The sequence below is a fragment of the Palaemon carinicauda genome, chromosome 31 (genome assembly GCF_036898095.1).
Source record: "Palaemon carinicauda isolate YSFRI2023 chromosome 31, ASM3689809v2, whole genome shotgun sequence".
In the NCBI taxonomy this organism is placed as follows: domain Eukaryota; kingdom Metazoa; phylum Arthropoda; class Malacostraca; order Decapoda; family Palaemonidae; genus Palaemon; species Palaemon carinicauda.
Genome location: NC_090755.1, coordinates 40,294,553 through 40,319,396, shown reverse-complemented (window position 1 = coordinate 40,319,396; position 24,844 = coordinate 40,294,553). Strand labels below are relative to the sequence as shown.

The 24,844-nt window shown below is 36.8% G+C and overlaps 1 pseudogene; it reads left to right on the top strand.

Annotated features, from left to right (window-relative positions):
- The first annotated feature begins 8,577 nt into the window (after positions 1-8,577).
- LOC137624691 (uncharacterized) overlaps positions 8,578-24,844 on the top strand; it is a 46,526-nt pseudogene continuing 30,259 nt past the window's right edge.

The following is a 24,844-nucleotide window of genomic DNA, read 5'->3' as shown; positions in this document are numbered from 1 at the left end:
GATTCCTCTTCTTCCGAAAATAAATCCTCCAAGTTCATCACTCTTTCGGTTTCTCTTTCTTCTTTTCTTCATCATACTCCTAGACATCACCCAACTAGGAAACAGATACGGGTAGTCCTTCTTGACTTTAGTCATATGACTATACTACAATGGCACAAGGCACAAAAGACGCACCATGAACTTCATTACCCAGCAAGACTTCTACTCCTTCGACAGACAATGAATCCTTTATCACAAAATCAAAATGACCTGTCACCAACTCGCATGACAGTTTCAAACAACAAATAGGGGTAATCAACTCACCTCATATTCCTGTGAGAGACTTTTCCACATACGTGTGTACACCTCATGTCACTAGACTATGGTTACAACTTGTGTCGTGCATTATTTTGACTGTGGTCAACTCACTCCCATCTATTGCGGCTAACATACCTTTTTAAATATACAACTTAAAGGCATCCACGCTCTTTGGGGTTTTCCTGTCTGTCGTGTAAACGTTACCTGGCTTATTTTGCTCTTCATCCTTTCCCGTTTGTCTCTTCATCTTCGCATTCTGTGAAGTTGAATTATCCTTAACGACTTGTGCGACTGCTTTTGGATGGTTCGACTAACTTCTTTTTACTGATATGACTACTCTTTCCACACTGATAATATACAATATCAACCTTCTGCACATCTTTCACGATACCCGAGGAGGGTGTACAATTTGTAAATATTTTAATCTTCACTCAGTGAAGATGCTTTATCAAGATTTTCACCGCTCTCTTTCTCAAATACGTTCGAATATGTTCAGGAATTTCTCGTATATGTTGTTCCAGTACTCTCAGTTCTTCTAAATCTGCCATCTCTCTCACGTTAGAAGCTTCTATCAATCTCTTAAAACATCGTTGTACCTTATAAGCGTAAGCCAGGGAAGTAATTTTCTCGTCCTTCCGCAAACTTTGGAATCTTTCATTATAATATTCATGGGTTTTCTGATATATTTGCATTACGCTCCTTTTCACTTCCTGATACTTCTTCCTCTGGTCCTGAGACAAGGCAAGAAAAGCACTGTATCCTTTCCCAATGAGAATACTCTGCTATAACACAGACCATTTATCTTCTGGATATTGAATCATCAACGTGACCATTTCAAAATGATCAAAGAACTCATCGGAAGCTTCTTATATGAATTTTGTAATTAACCTCTCTGCATTCGTCACACTAAACACTGGATCGTGCATAGTAGGGGCCATATCTGTCTGCGTTGCTGACCTTACAACAATAATTAAACATTTCCAATTTGCTCATATATCGTGCTTCTTCTATATCTCTTTCTTCCCATCTTGTATTTTCTCTTGCTTCCATTTGCCTCACATGTCATGATATTTGTCTTGCCTCTTCCTTCTCTTTTTCTTCCATTTCCCTCGCATGTCTTGCAATATCTCTGGTTTCTTCTCTCTCTGTTTTTCTTGTTTTCTCTCTCCTGCCATCATCTTCAACTTATTCAAATTCTCTTCCGCTGCAGTTCCTCGAATCTCAGCCTCCACATTCCTGTCTGCTTACATTTCTTTGGTTCCTATGTCAGCTGATCCTTGCTTCATTACAAATTCTGCTTCAGCAATCTCCAACAGTTCGCGAATTGCTAAAAAATATTCTTCTGATAACCTTCCCACGTTTATCAACGCTTCTAATGCTTGACACTTAATTTGGGCTTTAATTATTCCACTCGTTGCATGGCCACCACCTGCTATTCAAATAGAGAACCACTGCACTTTAGTTACATTAGCTTCTGAAAATTCTTGAACAATTAGGATTTTCAAAAACTCTAGGATATTTAGTTGTGCCATCTTGTACTTTACAAACAATAACCTCTCAAGAAAATATATCCTAACAAGAAACAGAATTCTATCAACACTAAACTGCTCAAACATTTAATGAAAATATTACCCTGTTATCACTAATATTTAAAAAAGACTAGTTCGATCCCAAAGGTCTGGGCACCAAATATATATATATATATTACGACTGGCAAATTCCATAAACTCCTGAGCTCTAAACTCACCTGTTTATTTTTATATAAGTCTGTTATAATTTAAAATACCCAAACTCTGAGAAATATCATAACTCACTGACGGCAATATATAAAAACACTGAATATGTAAAGTTCTCTTACATACTCTCAACCCAAAACTGGGTGATTTTATAACACAAATTATTAAAATACAAACGTCTTACTTTTTCCTAAGTCAGGGATATGAGCAAGCACTGGATAAGAAATATGAGGGATCAAATTTAATTGACACTTTATGAAAATAAATATGTTCTTTAAAAGTTAACATAATAACATAAAAAGAATTAACTCCAAAATTAAACTACTTAAAATATATATCTGAACAAACTCTTAGACTAGGACAAGAAAATGTACCTTAAAAAATTGTAAAATCACTTGTTTCACTGAACATTAACTTATAAAAATAATTAATTTTAATAATTTATGAAAAGAGTTAACACTTTAACACTCTAATGTTTAAACCATAAAGTAAATGTACCTCATTTTAACTGATACACTTACGTCTTTCGGAGCACATTAGGAAACCGAAATGTTAAGCCAATATAAATGCCCTTCACTGTTTTAACCTAAATCTCAAAGGGCTAGTTACAAAAATTTATGTTATATCAGTTCTTGAATTAACACAATACAATTTAAATATCCTTTAACGGATTCGTCAATATTTGAACATCCTACACACGATATATGTTAGATAGAAATTGTTAATCGCGTTTGAGAGGACACAAACTTGACGCATCCGAGAGGAGAGATGACAAACTTTGGCTCTTACAAAGTGGCAGACTGGATCTCTCCTACTCTTATGCATTCTTAGGGTTATATATATATATATATATATATATATATATATATATATATATATATATATATATATATATATATATATATATATATATATATATATATATATATATATATATATATATATATATATATATAAAGACACAGAGAGAGAGAGAGAGAGAGAGAGAGAGAGAGAGAGAGAGAGAGAGAGAGAGAGAGAGAGAGAGAGAGAGAGAGAGAGAGTGTGTAAACTTTTAGATAATTCTAAGTAAATCATTTTCGTAGCTTGGGGGCAACGCCTAGTGGTAAGGTTGCCAACAGAGAAAATCGAACATGGGAACTAACCTTGCTTGCAAGGCAACCATCTCTTAGCTTACTCCACCCACCTACACCAGGAAACATTATAAAAAGGAATAAATCTACTTCCATAAGTTTCATGCACATTCTAACCACGAGTGAATATAAACATGACATGATACCTTGTATTATTAGGTTGATTGTGATAGAGCATAACTTAAACTAGATTCCATAAGACTTCAAAACGAAATACGGTAGATAGAAAAAAAAATATTCTTCAGCATAACATAAGTTAACATACTCTGACTTCAATGAAAAATACAATGAAATGAATGATGAAAGTCTTATGTAGTTTACATACAGTTACTTAAACCTACATGAGATGAACTCACCCTATGAGCCGGCTGTATCGCTTAAATACATAAATGAAATAAATGAATAAAATGCTCACCCTACAATAGACTAACTTTGTAAGAATACACACACACTCACACACACATACACACACATACATACATACATACATACATATGGCAAGGCACTTCCCCCAATTTTGGGGGGTAGCTGACATGAACAAATGAAACGAAAACAATAAGGGAATCTCTACTCTCTACATTCCTCCCAGCCTGATAAGGGACTCAACCGAGTTCAGCTGGTACAGCTAGGGTGCCACAGCCCACCCTCCCCCGTTATTCACCACAGATGAAGCTTCACAACGCTGAATCCCCTACTGCTGCTACCTCCGAGGACACCTAAGGCATCGGAGTAAGCACCAGGGCCTACCGGAACTGCGTCACAATCGCTCATCTCATTCCTATTTCTAGTATGCTCTCTTGCCTCTCTCACATCTATCCTCCTATCACCCAGAGTTTTCTTCACTCCATCCATCCACCCAAACCTTGCCCTTCCTCTTGTACTTCTCCCATCAACTCTTGCATTCATCACCTTCTTTAGCAGACAGCCATGTTCCATTCTGTCAACATGGCCAAACCACTTCAACACATTCATATCCACTCTAGCTGCTAACTTATTTCTTACACCCGTTCTCACCCTCACCACTTTGTTCCTAACCCTATCTACTCGAGATACACCAGCCATATTCCTTAGACACTTCATCTCAAACACATTCAATTTCTGTCTCTCCATCACTTTCATTTCCCACAACTCCGATCCATACATCACAGTTTGTACAATCACTTTCTCATATAGAACTCTCTTTACATTCATGCCCAACCCTCTATTTTTTACTACTCCCTTTACTGTCCCCAACACGTTGGAACCTTCATTCACTCTCTGACGTGCATTTGCTTCCACTCCACCAGTAGCAGCAAAAAAAGACCCCAAGTACTTAAATTGATCCACCTCCTCAAGTAACTCTCCATTCAACATGACATTCAACATTGCACCACCTTCCCTTCTCCTACATCTCATAGGCTTACTCTTACCCACATTAATTCTCAACTTCCTTCTCTCACACACCCTTCCAAATTCTGTCACTAATCGGCCAAGCTTCTCTTCTGTGTCTGCAACCAGTACAGTATCATCCGCAAACAACAACTGATTTACCTCCCATTCATGGTCATTCTCGTCTGCCAGTTTTAATCATCGTCCAAGCATTCGAGCATTCACCTCTCTCACCTCTCCATCAACATACAAGTTAAACAGCCACGGCGACATCAAACATCCCTGTCTTAGCCCCACTCTCACAGGAAACCAATCGCTCACTTCATTTCCTATCCAAACACATGCTTTACTACCTTTGTGGAAGCTTTTCACTGCTTGCAACAACCTTCCACTAACTCCATATAACCTCATCACATTCCACATTGCTTCCCTATCAACTCTGTCATACGCTTTCTCCAGATCCATTAACGAAACATACACCTTCTTACCTTTTGCTAAATATTTCTCGCATATCTGCCCAACTGTAAAAATCTGATTTATACAACCCGTACCTCTTCTAAAACCACCCTGTACTTCTAAGATTGTATCCTCTGTTTTATCCTTAATCCTATTAATCAGTACTCTACCATACACTTTTCCAACTACACTCAACAAACTAATACCTCCTGAATTTCAATACTCATGCACATCTCCCTTACCTTTATATAGTGGTAAAATACATGCATAAACCCAATCTACTGGTACCATTGACAACACAAAACACTTATTAAACAATCTCACTAACCATTCAAGTACAGTCACGCCCCTTCCTTCAACATCTCAGCTCTCACACCATCCATACCAGATGCTTTTCCTAATCTCCTTTCTTCTAGTGCTCTCCTCACTTCCTCTATTGTAATATCTCTCTCATTCTCATCTCCCATCACCGACACCTTAACACCTGCAACAGAAATTATATCTGCCTCCCTATTATCCTTAACATTCAGTAAACTTTCAAAATATTCCGCCCACCTTTTCCTTGCCTCCTCTCCTTTTAACAACCTTCCATTTCCATCTTTCACTGTCTCTTCAATTCTTGAACCAACCTTCCTTACTCTCTTCACTTCTTTCCAAAACTTCTTCTTATCGTCTTCATAAGAATGACCCGATCCCTGACCCCACCTCAGGTCAGTTGCCCTCTTTACCTCACGTATCTTGCGCTTTACTTCCACACTTTTCTCTCTATATTTTTCATACTTCTCAATACTATTACTCAGAAGCCATTCTTCAAAAGCCCTCTTTTTCTCTTCTACTTTTACCTTCACTCCTTCATTCCCCCATTCACTGCCCTTCCTCATGTTGCTTCCAACAACCTTCTTGCCACACACATCACTTGCAATCCCAACAATTTTTTTTTTTACTAACTTCCACTCCCCTAAATTACCAGTTTCTCTTAATTTAACTGGAGAGAACCCTTTTCACTTCGTCATATGCCATTTTTAACCTTTCCTGATATTTACTTTTTACCCCCAGTTTTATTAGCTCTTCAAACCTCACTAGCTCTCTTTTACATCCACCTACTCTATTCCCCCACTCTTTTCCTACAACTAATTTTCCTTCCACCAAAAAATAATCAGACATACTGTTAGCCCTACCCCTAAACACGTGCACGTCTTTCAATCTTCCAAACATTCTTTTAGTAATCAACACATAATACATTAATGCCCTCTCTACTACTCTTCCATTTACCACTCTTTCACAAGTATACTTGATTTTTTCTTTCTTTTTGAAAAAGCTAGAACTTATCACCATCTCTTGATCAACACATATATATACCAATCTCTCACCACTCTCATTTTCACCTGGTATGCCATACTTCCCAATGACACCTTCTACCTCTCCAGCGCCCACTCTACCATTCAAGTCACTCATGACCACTACATAATTCCTTCTACCCAGTCCTTCTACTCCCCTAGTTAATTCATTCCAGAACTCATTCCGCTCTTCACTTTTCTCACTACCTGGCCCATAAGTACTGACAAACGCCTAACATTCCCTACCCAACCTATATATATATATATATATATATATATATATATATATATATATATATATATATATATATATATATATATATATATATATATATATATATATATATATATATATATATTTCTCGCATATCTGCCCAACTGTAAAAATCTGATTTATACAACCCGTACCTCTTCTAAAACCACCCTATACTTCTAAGATTGCATCCTCTGTTTTATCCTTAATCCTATTAATCAGTACTCTACCATACACTTTTCCAACTACACTCAACAAACTAATACCTCCTGAATTACAACACTCATGCACATATCCCTTACCCTTATATAGTGGTAAAATACATGCACAAACCCAATCTACTGGTACCATTGACAACACAAAACACTTATTAAACAATCTCACTAACCATTCAAGTACAGTCACGCCCCTTCCTTCAACATCTCAGCTCTCACACCATTCATACCAGATGCTTTTCCTAATCTCCTTTCTTCTAGTGCTCTCCTTACTTCCTCTATTGTAATCTCTCTCTCATTCTCCTCTCCCATCACCGACACCTTTACACCTGCAACAGAAATTATATCTGCCTCCCTATTATCCTCAACATTCAGTAAACTTTCAAAATATTCCGCCCACCTTTTCCTTGCCTCCTCTCCTTTTAACAACCTTCCATTTCCATCTTTCACTGTCTCTTCAATTCTTGAACCAACCTTCCTTACTCTCTTCACTTCTTTCCAAAACTTCTTCTTATCGTCTTCATAAGAATGACCCGATCCTTGACCCCACCTCAGGTCAGCTGCCCTCTTTGCGTCACGTACCTTGCGCTTTACTTCCACACTTTTCTCTCTATATTTTTCATACTTCTCAATACTATTACTCTGAAGCCATTCTTCAAAAGCCTTCTTTTTCTCTTCCACTTTTACCTTCACTTCTTCATTCCCCCATTCTCTGCCCTTCCTCATGTTGCTTCTAACAACCTTCTTGCCACACACATCACTTGCAATCCCAACATTTTTTTTTTCTTTACTAACTTCCACTCCCCTAAATTACCAGTTTCTCTTAATTTCACTTCGTCATATGCCATTTTTAACCTTTCCTGATATTTACTTTTTACCCCCGGTTTTATTAGCTCTTCAAACCTCACTAGCTCCCTTTTACATCCACCTACTCTATTCCCCCACTCTTTTCCTACAACCCCTGGATAGGTAGCGTGGTGTCAGATTTGGCCGGGACGCGGCGCAAAAACTCGTTTTTTTGTTTCTGCGCATAGACGCCTTGCAGGCTCTGGCCTGTCTACCCAGGAGCCGTTAGTTGCTCACCAGCTTCATCGCAGGAAACATTCGCCACTTCTCTACTCTGACGCATTCGCCAGATATCGGCCTCCAAAGTTGGAATTGTTGCATATTAGCAACCACGTTACCGTAACAGGGGTATGTCACGCATACGCAAATATTTTGTATTTTACATTACTGTATTATTATTTAGTGAAATGATGTAATTGTGTCTATCGGAACATATCAGTGAATGGTGTAGGTACTTGTACCAATCGCCATTTTGTTTTGAAAGCACAAAAATGTGATTTTGAGGCTAATTTCTAATTTTCTATTTTTTCCTGTTTTCAGATTTTCAGCATGGCGAAGAAATATCTCAAGGAGGAGGAGTTTTTGGAGCTCCTTTTCGTCAGTAGTGATGAAGAAGAGCCTTTGACCCTTACCTTTGAAGAAGACACTATCCAAGACGACATGGTCGACAATGAAACCTTGCTGCGTGAGGAAAACGAGGATCAACTTTTGGCTGCTGAAGTAGCGGAAACAGCTCATGAAGAGAGACATGATTTTGCTGTCTCGCACGCAGTTCGTCTTGATTCCGTTGTTCCTGTGACTCCTGCAGAATCTCCTGTGCCTACTTCAGCGTCTCCTGGGCCTTCTTCAGCGTATCCTGGGCCTTCTTCAGCGTCTGCTGGGCCTTCTTCAGCATATCCTGCGGTTCCTGTGCCTGATCTTAGTTCCGTGGAGATGAGGAGTAGGAAAAGGAGGAGAGGACCTCTTTGCCCTGCAGAAGGTGTGGCATTGAAGAGATTGCCGGATAACTCTTACATGGCTAGGGACAACACGAAGTGGCACTCACAGCCAAACCCAACAATGCCACCAATCTTGAAGATTGACCAGTTTGACAGTGCCGGTCCTACCATGGCTGTCTTCGGGTGTAGGACTCCTGCTGAAGTGTTTGACAAATTTTTGACAAATATAATGCTTGCAGAAGTGGTCATCCACACCAACGACAAAATCATCACCCTACGGAACAAATACAAGCGGCAAAGCGCCCCCACCTTCAAGGATGTGACCCTCATGGAGTTACGTGCCTTCCTTGGGATCCTCATCATGACAGGGGCACGGAAGGACAATCATCTGACAGCGGAAGAGATGTTCTCCAAGTCTCTAGGATGTCCCTTCTACAGGAACATCATGAGTGAGCGCCGCTTCGCCTTTATTCAGAGGGCCCTACGATTTGACAGCATTGCCACGAGGGAGGAGCGTGTGACACATGACAAATTTGCTCCCATAAGGAATTTGTGCGACCAGGTCATTGCCAATTGCATTGCCAACTATGAACCCAGTGGGCATCTTACTGTGGATGAGCAGCTCCTCGCCTTCAGGGGACAGTTCCGTTTCAGGATGTACATCCCGAATAAACCAGCAAAGTAAGTAAAAAGTTTTATATATATATATATATATATATATATATATATATATATATATATATATATATATATATATATATATATATATATATATATATATATATATGTATATATATATATATATATATATATATATATATATATATATATATATATATATATATATATATATATATATATATATATATATATATATATATATATATATATATATATATATATATATATATATATACATATATATATATATATATATATATATATATATATATATATATATATATATATATATATATATATATATATATATATATATATGCAATATTTTTAATTTTTTTTATATATATGCAATTTTTAAAATTTTGTTTATAGGTCTAATTTTGTTTTCTTTATATTTATTGTTTCTTTTATTTTGTTTTCTTTTCTCTTAGGTATGGCATCAAGTTAGTTATGGCATGTGATGCAGACACGTTCTACATGTGCAATGCCATTCCCTACCTGGGCAAGGGAACTACCAATACAAGTACGCCCTTGGGAGAATACTTCATGTTGGAGCTAACCTGACCCTTCAGGAAGGCTGGGCGTATTGTTACGACAGACAACTGGTTTACTTCCCTGCCACTAGCCAAGGCTCTCCGTGAACGTGGGATGCATTTAGTTGGTACTATTCGTCCCAAACCTTACGTGCCTACTGTGTTGCTGTCAACGCCCCTGGAATTAGGCGAATCTGTTGCCACGTATAATTACAAGGACAAGGTCACCGTTTTGTGCCAACGTGTCAAGCCGACGAAAAGGATCCAGATTCTTTCCACAGTTCATCACAATCCCACAGTTACTGAGGATCATAAAAGTCACATGCACATGTTTTATAATGCCACAAAGGGAGGAGTTGACACGTTCGATCAGATATGTTCTGCCCTGACCTGCAGCAGGAAGGCCCGGAGGTGGCCCGTATGCGTCTTCTATGGGATTATCAATCTTGTTGTGAATAATTCCTTTTTTATCTACCAAAATCTGCCTGACAACACCTTGTATAACAGGAGGCAATTTTCTGCGAAATTGGCCATGGAACTCGCCCGTGATGCAGCACTTTCAAGACTCGCAAACAATAGGTACCTCCCAAGGGACTTGACTTACCTCATTTGCTCTGTTTTTGCGGTACAAGAGCCCGAAGACGAGAGTCCATACACTCCAAAACGAAATGTGAAGCGCAACAGATGCCCTCTCTGCCCTTCTTCTTCTAATCTCAGGACCAAGCTTTTGTGTGGCAAGTGCCATAAGCCTGTTTCTAACTCCCATGTCAACTACACCTGCGACCAGTGCCAACTCAAGTAGTAAGTTTCACGAATTATTTTTCTTACCCGTTTATACTTACTAAAAACAATTTTTAACCTTTTTGCTGTCATCTAGGGTCATCACAGATTATTTATTTACCATTTTATTGCATATACATCAATTATTAGTACTCTTTCTAGATATGCCTTTCTTTTACGTCAATTGCGCACGGTACGTGTTACATTTGAACTAAGCTTTTGCCCAGTTTATATTAACTATATATACATCCTAAGGTTTTGCCATCATCTGGGATCATTGTAGATGACTTTTGGAAAAATTCATCCAAATATAATAAGTATTACCACTATAAATATAGCATTCCTTTCACACAAATATTTTGTAGTGATTTTGCGTATACAAAAGTTAACCACTTTTTCTTTTCTTTACAGATCTGGCAGTTTTGCTGATATCGGCGATTTTTTTACGTCAATTTGTGCACACAGGACTCTAGTTGCAGCACCCAAGTGGTTTTTTGTTCATTGTTTTATTTTAAAGTGTCCAGTGCAAGTTATTTAGGAAAAATTGTATTTTTATACTTATTTTCGTATTTATGTAAGTACAGTGTTATTTTATATTCAACGTTTTTTTTCCCCTACACCAGTAGAAAGTAGACTCTTTAAATTAGTAAACTATAAAAAAAAAAAAGTTGTAAATTGGTATCCTCCCGTTAACCCCCCCGAAAGGGAGTGTAACACATATGACACCACTCTACCTGTTACGGGCGAGTTTGGCGAAACTACCTGTCCAGGGTTAACGCAACATACACCTTCTTACCTTTTGCTAAATATTTCTTGCATATCTGCCCAACTGTAAAAATCTGATTTATATAACCCGTACCTCTTCTAAAACCACCCTGTACTTCTAAGATTGCATCCTCTGTTTTATCCTTAATCCTATTAATCAGTACTCTACCATACACTTTTCCAACTACACTCAACAAACTAATACCTCCTGAATTACAACACTCATGCACATCTCCTTTACCCTTATATAGTGGTAAAATACATGCACAAACCCAATCTACTGGTACCATTGATAACACAAAACACTTATTAAACAATCTCACCAACCATTCAAGTACAGTCACGCCCCTTCCTTCAACATCTCAGCTCTCACACCATCCATACCGGATGCTTTTCCTAATCACCTTTCTTCTAGTGCTCTCCTCACTTCCTCTATTGTAATCTCTCTCTCATTCTCATCTCCCATCACCGACACCGTAACACCTGCAACAGAAATTATATCTGCCTCCCTATTATCCTCAACATTCAGTAAACTTTCAAAATATTCCGCCCACCTTTTCCTTGCCTCCTCTCCTTTTAACAACCTTCCATTTCCATCTTTCACTGTCTCTTCAATTCTTGAACCAACCTTCCTTACTTTCTTCACTTCTTTCCAAAACTTCTTCTTATCCTCTTCATAAGAATGACCCTATCCCTGACCCAACCTCAGGTCAGCTGCCCTCTTTGCCTCACGTACCTTGCGCTTTACTTCCACACTTTTCTCTCTATATTTTTCATACTTCTCAATACTATTATTCTGAAGCCATTCTTCAAAAGCCCTTTTTTTCTCTTCCACTTTTACCTTCACTCCTTCATTCCCCCATTCACTGCCCTTCCTCATGTTGCTTCCAACAACCTTCTTGCCACACACATCACTTGCAATCCCAACAATTTTTTTTTTTACTAACTTCCACTCCCCTAAATTAGCAGTTTCTCTTAATTTCACTTAGTTATATGCCATTTTTAACCTTTTCTGATATTTACTTTTTACCCCCGGTTTTATTAGCTCTTCAAACCTCACTAGCTCCCTTTTACATCCACCTACTCTATTCTCCCACTCTTTTCCTACAACTAATTTTCCTTCCACCAAAAAATAATCAGACATACTGTTAGCCCTAACCCTAAACACGTGCACGTCTTTCAATCTTCCAAACATTCTTTTGGTTATCAACACATAATACATTAATGCCCTCTCTACTACTCTTCCATTTGCCACTCTTTCACAAGTATACTTTCTTTTTTCTTTCTTTTTGAAAAAGCTAGAAGTTATCACCATCTCTTGATCAACACATATATCTACCAGTCTCTCACCACTCTCATTTTCACCTGGTATGCCATACTTCCCAATGACACCTTCTACCTCTCCAGCGCCCACTCTACTATTCAAGTCACTCATGACAACTACATAATTCCTTCTACCCAGTCCTTCTACACAACTAGTTAATTCCTTCCAGAACTCATTCCGCTCTTCACTTTTCTCACTACCTGGCCCATAAGTACTAACAATCGCCCAACATTCCCTACCCAACCTATATATATATATATATATATATATATATATATATATATATATATATATATATATATATATATATATATATATATATATATATATATATATATATATATATATATATATATATATATATATATATATATATATATAAATATATATATATCTATATATATATATATATATATATATATATATATATATATATATATATATATATATATATATATATATATATATATATATATATATATATATGCATACAAGTGCCTATATATATATATGTATATATATATGTATATATATTTATATATATATATATATATATATATATATATATATATATATATATATATATATATATATATATATATATATATATATATATATATATATATGCCTACAAGTGTCTATATATATATATATATATATATATATATATATATATATATATATATATATATATATATATATATATATATATATATATATATATATGCCTAAAGTGTCTATATATATATATATATATATATATATATATATATATATATATATATATATATATATATATATATATATATATATATATATATATATATATATATATATATATATATATTTATATATGAGTATGGACATATAACACAAGCACACGTGATTTCAATCAATGTTAATATCACCCACGAATGGCATTTAACCCTGGATAGGTACGCTCCTCGGACACCCCTTTAAGTGTATACTCGGACGCGCGCGACCCCGACGCTAAAAAAAATCTTGAAAAATCAGTTTTTGCAGTAACCTTCTTTTTTCTTTTGCCAAAAAAAACTTCAATGAATGCTTAAAACAACTGTAAAGATAAATACTACTCATCTGCAGAAAAACTATTTATTATAAATATTTTAAAAAATTGAGTAGAAAAAAAAGACCTTACATAAAAATTCATAAAAAAAAGTTTATACATATATATACAAATCCTTTTAGGAATTGATTCTTGAATGTTTAGGACACATCTTGATGTATTTTGGATGAAGTCAGACCCATGGAGGTGAAGATCTGAAATGAGAAAAAAAGGGTAACTTTTTTTTGGCCAAAAAAATTTGTCCAAATTTCATAAATTTTTTTGGGTACCCAAATGAAATAGGAAGTGGCTAGTTTTTTTAGGGAATAAACATATGTCATTCTAAAATAGAAATATGTAAAATAATCTTCATTATTTTGTAAATTACATCTATATCAGGGGCCATATCTAAAGGTAATTTTTTGAGTACTTAGAAATTTCGTAAAAAAATACATATATTTAATAGATAATATGATATCTATGCAGGTAAAAATATACCAAAATATTACAAATTCTATAGGGAACCAGAATATATATAGATAGGGGAACTTACGCTTCGGATATGTCCACAAAATGGCCGCTAACCTCACTGACTCAGACTCCCTAATCTGCCACTTGAAAAGTAGGAAGGGTATGTCAATTTCAAGGTGTTATTTACTAATCTAATTATTCTTGGATATGCATAAAATTGTATGGTTGTTTGCTGGATAATTGTCGATTATTTTTCGACTATAAAATTAAAATTCTGACCCAAAAACATTTTTTTGAAGGGAAATAAAATCGAAAAAAAAATGTAAAACAATATAATATTTTAGCTAAAAAAATTTGATGATATTCAATCAAAAAAGAAGTAAACAAAATTTTCCGACAAATAAACATCTAGATGAATCATTACTCTGTGATAGTTCCTTAGTACGTAGTAATTTTGAAAGAAATGGGAAAAAACGTCAAAATGGCAATCACCGGAAAATCGAACACATACCTATATATACGCCATATCTGGCAAAAAAAAAGATAGGCATGGGTAGCCAGATCATCTAGAAACACTTTCCAACACTATAAAAATATAAGTTTTGCGGCACTACTTGCCAATTCCTTACGGTAACATGACTAAGCAAAAAAATGCAAAACAAATAAAAAGGGGCACTCGCGGAAAAATGGCTCGGAAAAATGGCTAACATTCTAATATACGGTATTTCAGAAAAAAAAAAAAAATTCATCCACGTGCTAGGCAAACCATCAAGGCACATTTTCCGACAAATAAACATCTAAATGAATCATTACTCTGTGATAGTTCCTTAGTACGTAGTAATTTTGAAAGAAATGGGAAAAAACGAAAAAATGGCAATCACCGGAAAATCGAACACATACCTATATATACGCCATATCTGGCTAAAAAAAAAAAAAGTATGGGTAGCCAGATCATCTACAAACACTTTCCAACACTATGAAATTATAAGTTTTGCAACACTTTTTGCCAATTCCTTACGGTAACATGACTAAGTAAAAAAATGAAAAAAAAATAAAAAGGGGCACTCTCGGAAAAATGGCCAACATTTTACTATACGCATTTCAGAAAAAAAAAATTTCAGCCACGTGCTAGACAAACCATCAAGGCACATTTTCCGACAAATAAACATATAAATGAATCATTACTCTGTGATAGTTCCTTAGTACGTAGTAATTTTGAAAGAAATGGGAAAAAACGAAAAAATGGCAATCACAGGAAAATCGAACACATACCTATTTATACGCTATACCTGGCTAAAAAAAAAGATAGGCATGGGTAGCCAGATCATCTAGAAACACTTTCCAACACTATAAATATATAAGTTTTGCGACACTACATGCCAATTCCTTACGGTAACATGACTAAGCAATAAAATGCAAAACAAATAAAAAGGGGCACTCGCGGAAAAATGGCCATTCTAATATACGGCATTTCAGAAAAAAAAAATTTCAGCCACGTGCTAGGCAAACCATCAAGGCACATTTTCCGACAAATAAACATATAAATGAATCATTACTCTGTGATAGTTCCTTAGTACGTAGTAATTTTGAAAGAAATGGGAAAAAACGAAAAAATGGCAATCACAGGAAAATCGAACACATACCTATTTATACGCCATACCTGGCTAAAAAAAAAGATAGGCATGGGTAGCCAGATCATCTAAAAACACTTTCCAACACTATAAAAATATAAGTTTTGCGACACTTCTTGCCAATTCCTTACGGTAACATGACTAAGTAAAAAAATAAAAAAAAAAATAAAAAGGGGCACTCGCGGAAAAATGGCCAAAATTTTATTATACGCATTTAGGAAAAAAAAAAATTCAGCCACGTGCTAGAAAAACCATCAAGGCACATTTTCCGACAAATAAACATCTGAATGAATCATTACTCTGTGATAGTTCCTTAGTACGTAGTAATTTTGAAAGAAATGGGAAAAAACGAAAAAATGGCAATCACAGGAAAATCGAACACATACCTATATATACGCTATATCTGGCTAAAAAAAATAGGCATGGGTAGCCAGATCATCTAGAAACACTTTCCAACACTCTAAAAATATAAGTTTTGCGAAACTACTTGCCAATTCCTTACGGTAACATGACTAAGCAAAAAATGGAAAACAAATAAAAAGGGGCACTCGCGGAAAAATGCCCAACATTCTAATATACGGCATCTCAGATAAAAAAAAAGACATGCACGTGTTAGCCCAACCATCAAGGCACACTTTCTAACACATAAACATGAAAAAAAATCAATAATATACGGCTATTCCTTACTACGTAGTAAATTTTTACAAATATCGAAAAAAAACAGAAATTGGCAATCGCAGTTAAATACCCAATATACCAATAACTACGTCGTATCTGACAAAAACAAAGTCACGCATGGGTAGCCAGATCATCTAGACACACTTTCCAACACTAAAAAAGCAAAAGTTTTACGACACTATTTGGCAATATCTTACGGAAAAATGACTTGGCAAAAAAATGAAAAAAAAATGAAAAAAGGGGCACTCGCGGTAAAATGGTCCTCGTGGTGATGAACGACATTTTAACTAAAAAAAAAATCATACACATGGTAGCCAAACAATCCACCAAGACTTTCCAAAACTGATAACCTATACAAGTTGCACCATTCTACGGCAATTTCATAATACGTAATAACTTTGATAATTATGCAAATTACCTTAGAAGGGTAAACTCGGTCGCGCTCGACCCCGACGGGTCTCAGAAATCGGGGAAGGAGTACAGCTACAGCAATGCACATCTGGACACTACTAGAGCGTGTAGGCGAGACACCTACTGCAGGTCGATCACCAACAAATTCAGTCACGGGGGTGAGTCACGTGAGAAAAACCTGTTTTTTTTTTTGACGCTCGGGGTCGCGTACGACCCACCGTACCGTTCCAGGGTTAATACCGAATTCTATCTTGGGAATATCATTGAATTTGAATTCATTTTATGGTAACAGCTTCCGGCCGTTGGAGATTCGAACCCCTACTTGTTCGACTAGAAACCATGCCTGCAGAGACTACACCGACTGAGCTATCAAGAGAGATAGAAGTTTATGACAAGTCCCCGTACATATTCCAGTCGAATTCAGGAATCTGTTCATAGATTAGATATAAACCCATCTCCACCATGATAGCTGAATCGTGAGTTTGCAAAACGTGGTTTTTTTAAATGAACATATATCACAAGCACACGTGATTTCAATCAACATAAATATCACCCACGAATGGCATTTAATACCGAATTCTATCTAGAAAATATACGTCCACTTAGAATTAATTTTATGGTCACAGCTTCTGGCCTGGTGGAGATTCGAACCCCAACCTGTTCGGCTGTAAACCATGCCTACAGAGAATATACCGACTGAGCTATCAAGAGAGAAAAAAGTTTATGACATGTCCCGTACATATTCATGTTGAATTCAGGAATCTGTTCGTAGACTTGAAATAAACCCATCTCCACCATGATAGCTGAATCGTGAGTTTGCAACACGTGGTTATTCTAAATGAACATATATCAAAAGCAAACGTGATTTCAATCAATATAAATATCACCCACGAATGGCATATAATACCAAATTCTATCTTGGGAATATAAATCTACTTGGAATTCATTTTATGGTAACAGCTTCTGGCTGGGTGGAGATTTGAACCCCCGCCTTTTCGGCTGGAAACCATGCCTGCAGAGACTGAGCTATCAAGAGAGATAAAAGTTTAGGACAAGTCCCCGTACATATTCCTGTCAAATTCAGGAATCTGTTCATAAACTTGAAATAAACCCATCTCCACCATGATAGCTTAATCGTGAATTTGCAACACGTGGTTATTTTAAATGAAAGTATATCACGTGTGCTCGTAACATATGTTCATTTAAAATAACCATGTGTTGCAAACTCACGATTCAGTTATCATTGTGGAGATGTGTTTATTGCAAGTCTTTGAACAGATTCATGAATTCGACAGGAATATGTATGGGGACTTGTCATAAACTTTTATCTTTCTTGATAGCTCAGGCGGTATAGTCTCTGCAGGCAAGGTTTCCAGCCGAACATGTGGGATTTGAATCTCCAGCGAGCCAGAAGCTGTTGCCAAAAAAAGAATTCCAAGTGGATGTATATTTCCAAGATAGAATCTGGTATCAAATGCCATTCGTGGGTGATATTTACATTGATTGAAATCCCGTGTGCTTGTGATATATGTTCATTAAAAATAACCACCTGTTGCAAACTCACGATTCAGCTATCATGGTGGAGATGGGTTTATTTTAAGTCTATGAACAGATTCCTGAATTCGACCGGAATATGTACGGGGACATGTCATAAACTTTTTTCTCTTTTGATAGCTCAGTCGGTATAGTCTCTGCAGGCATGGTTTCCAGCCGAACAGGTGGGGGTTCGAATATCCACCAGGCCATAAGCTGTTACCATAAAATAAATTTCAAGTGGACGTATATTCCCAAAATAGAATTGGGTATTAAATGCCATTCGTGGGTGATATTTACATTGATTGAAATCACGTGTGCTTGTGATATATGTTCATTTAAAATAACCACTTGTTGCAAACTCACGATTCTGTTATCATGGTGGAGATGGGTTTATTTCAAGTCTATGAACAGATTCCTGAATTCGACAGGAATATGTACGGGGACTTGTCAGAAACTTTTACCTCTTTTGATAGCTTAGTCGGTATAGTCTCTGCAGGCATGGTGTCCAGTCGAACAGATTGGGGTTCGAATCTCCTCACGGACAGAAGCTCTTACCATAGAATGAATTCGAAGTGGATATATATTCCCAAGATAGAATTCAGTATTAAATGCCATTCGTGGGATATATTTACATTGATTGAAATCATGTGTGCTTTATGAACAGATTCCTGAATTCTAGAGGAATATGTACGGGGACTTTTCATAAACTTTTATCTCTCTTGATAGCTCAGTCGGTATAGTCTCTGCAGGTATATTTTCAAGCCGAACAGGTGGAGGTTCGAATCTCCACCCGGCCAGAAGCTGTTATCATAAAATGAATTCCAAGTGGATGTATATTCCCAAGATAGAACCAAGTATTAAATGGCATTAGTGGGTGATATTTACATTGATTAAAATCACGTTCGCTTGTGATATATGTTCATTTAAAATAACCACGTGTTGCAAACTCACGGTTCAGCTATTATGTGGAGATGGGTTTATTTCAAGTCTATGAACAGATTCCTGAATTCGACAGGAATATGCACTGGGACTTGTTATACACTTTTATCTCTCTTGATACCTCTGTCGGTATAGTCTCTGCAGGCATGGTTTCCAGCCGAATAGGTGGGTGTTCGAATCTCCACCCGTCCAAAAGCTGTTATCATGAAATGAATTCCAAGTAGATGTATATTCCCAAGGCAGAATTCGGTATTAAAAGCCATTCATGGGTGATATTTACAATAATTGAAATCATATGGTCTTGTGATATATGTTCATTTAAAATAACCACGTGTTGCAAACTGACGATTCAGCTATCATGTTGGAGAAGGGTTTATTTCAAGTCTATGAACAGATTCCTGAATTCCACAGGAATATATACGGGGACTTGTCAAAAACTTTTATCTCTCTTGATAGCTCAGTCAGTATAATCTCTGCAGGCATGGTTTCCAGCCAAACAGGTGGGGGTTCAAATCTCCACCCGGCCAAAAGCTGTTACCATAAAATGATTTCCAAGTGGATGTATATTCCCAAGATGGAATTGGGTATTAGATGGCATTCGTGGGTGATATTTACATTGATTGAAATCACTTGTGCTTCTGATATAGGTTCGTTTAAAATAACCACGTGTTGCAAACTCTTGATTCAGCTATCATGGTGGAGATGGGTTTATTTCGAGTCTATGAACAGATTCCTGAATTCGACAGGAATATGTACGGGAACTTTTCAGAGAATTTTATCTCTCTTGATAGCTCAGTCGGTATAGTCTCTGCAGGTATGTTATCCAGCCAAATATGTGGGAGTTTGAATCTCCACCCGGCTAGAAGTGGTTATCATAAAATGAATTCCAAGTGGAGGTATATTCAAAAGATAGAATTTAGTATTAAATGGCATTAGTGGGTGATATTTACATTGATTGAAATCACGTGTGCTTGTGATATATGTTCATTTAAAATAACCACATGTTGCAAACTCACAGTTCAGCTATTATGGTGGAGATAGGTTTATTTCAAGTCTATGAACAGATTCCTGAATTCGACAGGAATATGTACGGGGACTTGTCATAAACTTTTATCACCTATTGATAGCACAGTCAGTATAGTCTCCGCAGGCATGGTTTCCAGCCGAACAGGTGGGGGTTTGAATCTCCACCCAGCCAGAAGCTGTTACCGTAAAATGAATTCTAAGTTGATGTATATTCCCAACATAGAATTCGGTATTAAATGACATTTGTGGGTGATATTTATATTGATTGAAATCCTGTGTGCTTGTGATATATGTTCATTTAGAATAACTAGGTGCTGCAAACTCACGATTAAGCTGTCATGATGGAGATTGGTTTATTTCAAGGCTATGAAAAATTCCTGAATTCGAAAGCAATATGTACGGGGACTTGTCATAAACTTTTATCACCTATTGATAGCTCAGTCAGTATAGTCTCTGCACGCATGGTTTCCAACCGAACAGGTGGGGTTCGAGTCTCCACACAGCCAGAAGCTGTTACCATAAAAAGAATTCCAAGTGGATGTATATTTCCAAGATATAATTCGGTATCAAATGCCATTCGTGGGTGATATTTACATTGATTGAAATCACGTGTGCTTGTGAAATATGTTCATTTAAAATAACCACGTGTTGCAAATTCACGATTCAGCTATCATGGTGGAGATGGGTTTATTTCAAGTCTATGAACAGATTCCTGAATTCGACAGGAATATGTACGGGGACATGTCATAAACTTTTATCTCTCTTGATTGCTCAGTCGGTATAGTCTCTGCAGGCATGGATTCCAGCCGAACCTGTGGGGGTTCGAATCTCCACCCAGCCAGAAGCTGTTACCATATAATGAATTCCAAGTGGTTATATATTCCAAAGATAAAATTGGGTATTGAATGCCATTCGTGGGTGATATTCACATTGATTGAATTCACATGTGCTTGTGATATATGTTCTTTTAAAATAACCACGTATTGCAAACTCACGATTCAGCTATCATGGAGGATATGGGTGTATTTCAAGTCTATGAACAGATTCCTGAATTCGACAAGAATATGTACGAGAACTTGTCGTAAATTTTTATCTCTCTTGATAGCGCAGTCGGTAGAGTCTCTGCAGGCATGGTTTCCAGCCGAATAGGTGGGGATCAAATCTCCACCCAGCCAGAAGCTGTTACCATAAAAAGAATTCCAAGTGGATGTATATCCCCAAGATAGAATTCGGTATTAAATGCCATTCGTGGGTGATATTTACATTGATTGAATTCACGTGTGCTTTTGATATATGTTTTTTAAAATAACCAAGTGGTGCAAACTCACAATTCAGTTATCATGGTGGATATGGGTTTATTTCAAGTCTATGAACAGATTCCGGAATTCGTCAGGAAAATGTAAGGAACTTGTCATAAATCTTTATCTCTCTTGATAGCTCAGTTGGTATAGTCTCAGCAGGCATGGTTTCCAGCAGAACAGGTGGGGGTTGAATCTCCCCCCAGCCAGAAGCTGTTACCATAAAAGGAATTTTAAGTGGATGTATATTCCCAAGATAAAATTATGTATTAAATGCCATTCGTGGGAGATATTAATGTTGATTGAAATCACGTGTGCTTTTGATATAGGTTCATTTAAAATAACCACGTGTTGCAAACTTACGATTCAGCTATCATAGTCGAGATGGGTTTATTTCGAGTCTATGAACAGATTCCTGAATTCGACAGGAATATGTACGAGGACTTTTCCTAAACTTTTATCTCTCTTGATAGCTCAGCCGTTATATTCTCTGCATGTATGTTTTCTAGCCGAAAAGGTGGGGGTTTGAATCTCCACCCGGCCAGAAGCTGTTATCAAAAAATGAATTCCAAGTGGTTGAATGATCTCAAGATAGAATTAGGTATTAATTGGCATCCGTGGGTGATATTTACATAGATTGAAATAATGTGTGCTTGTGATATATGTTCATTTCAAATAACCACGTATTACCAACTCGCGGTTCAGCTATTATGGTGGAGATGGGTTTATTTCAAGTTTATGAACAGATTCCTGAATTCAACAGGAATATGCACAGGGACTTGTTATCAACTTTTATCTCTCTTTATAGCTCAATCGTTATAGTCTCTGCAGGCACGGTTTCCAGCCGAACAGGAGGCGGTTCGAATCTCCACCCGGCCAGACGCTGTTACCATAAAATGAATTCAAAGTGGATGTATATTCCCAAGATAGAATTCGGTATTAAATGCCATTCGTGAGTGATATTTACAATAATTGAAATCATGTGTTCTTGTGATATATGTTTATCTAAAATAACCACGTGTTGCAAACTCACAGTTCAGCTATTATGGTGGAGATGGGTATATTTCAAGTCAATGAACGGATTCCTGAATTCCACAGGAATATGTACAGGGACTTGTCATAAACTTTTATCTCTCTTGATAGCTTAGTCGGTATAGTCTCTGCAGGCATGATTTCCACCCGAACAGGTGGGGGTTCGAATCTGCACCCGGCCCGAAGCTGTTACCATATAATGAATTCTAAGTGGATGTATATTCCCAAGATAGAATTCGGTATTAAATGCCATTCGTGAGCGATATTTACAATGATTGAAATCACGTGTGCTTGTGATATAGGTTCATTTAAAATAACCACGTGTTGCAAACTCACGATTCAGCTATCTTGGTGGAGATGGGTTTATTTCGAGTCTATGAACAGATTCCTGAATTCGACAGGAATATGTACGGGGTCTTTTCATAAACTTTTATCTCTCTCTTGATACCTCAGTCGGTATAGTCTCTGCAGGTATGTTTTCCAGCCGAACAGGTGGAGGTTCGAATCTCCACCCGTCCAGAAGCTGCTATCATAAAATGAATTCCAAGTGGATGTATATCCCCAAGATAGAATTCGGTATCAAATATCATTTATTGGTGATATTCACATTGATTGAATTCACGTGTGCTTGTGATATACGTTTTTTTTAAATAACCACGTTGTGCACACTCACGATTCAGTTTTCATGGTGAAGATGGGTTTATTTCAAGTCTATGAACAGATTCCGGAATTCGTCAGGAAAATGTACGGAACTTGTCATAAATCTTTAACTCTCTTGATAGCTCAGTTGGTATAGTCTCTGCAGGCATGGTTTCCAGCCAAACTGGTGGGGGTTGAATCTCCCCCTAGCCAGAAGCTGTTACTATAAAATGAATTCCAAGTGGATGTATATTCCCAAAATAAAATTATGTATTAAATGCCATTAGTGGGAGATATTTATGTTGATTGAAATCACGTGTGCTTTTGATATAGGTTCATTTAAAATAACCAAATGTTGCAAACTCACGATTCAGCTATCATAGTCGAGAAAGGTTTATTTCGAGTCTATGAACAGATTCCTGAATTCGACAGGAATATGTACGGGGACTTTTCATAGACTTTTATCTCTCTTGATAGCTCAGCCGTTATAGTATTTGCAGGTATATTTTCTAGCCGAAAAGGTGGGGGTTCGAATCTCCACCCGGCCAGAAGCTGTTATCAAAAAATGAATTCCAAGTGGATGTATATTCCCAAGATAGAATTAGGTATTTATTGGCATCCGTGGGTGATATTTACATAGATTGAAATCATGTGTGCTTGTGATATATGTTCATTTAAAATAACCATGTAATGCAAACTCACGGTTCAGCTATTATGGTGGAGATGGGTTTATTTCAAGTCTATGAACAGATTCCTGAATTCAACAGGAATATGCACAGCGACTTGTTATCAACTTTTATCTCTCTTGATAGCTCAGTCAGTATAGTCTCTGCACGCATGGTTTCCAGCCGAACAGGTGGGGTTTTGAATCTCCACCCGGCCAGAAGCTGTTACCGTAAAATGAATTCTAAGTGGATGTATATTCCCAACATAGAATTCGGTATTAAATGCCATTTAGGGGTGATATTTACATTGATTGAAATCCTGTGTGCTTGTGATATATGTTCATTTAAAATAACTAGGTGCTGCAAACTCACGATTCAGCTGTCATGATGGAGATGGGTTTATTTCAAGTCTATGAACAGATTCCTGAATTCGACAGGAATATGTACGGGGACTTGCCATAAACTTTTATCTCTATTGTTAGCTCAGTCAGTATAGTCTCTGCAGGCATGGTTTCCAACCGAACAAGTGGGGTTCGAGTGTCCACCCAGCCAGAAGCTGTTACCATAAAAAGAATTCCAAGTGGATGTATATTCCCAAGATAGAATTAGGTATCAAATGCCATTCGTGGGTGATATTTACATTGATGTAAATCACTTGTGCTTGTGAAATATGTTCATTCAAAATAACCACGTGTTGCAAACTCACGATTCAGCTATCATAATGGAGATGGGTTTATTTCAAGTCTACGAACAGATTCCTGAATTCGACAGGAATATGTACGGGGACATG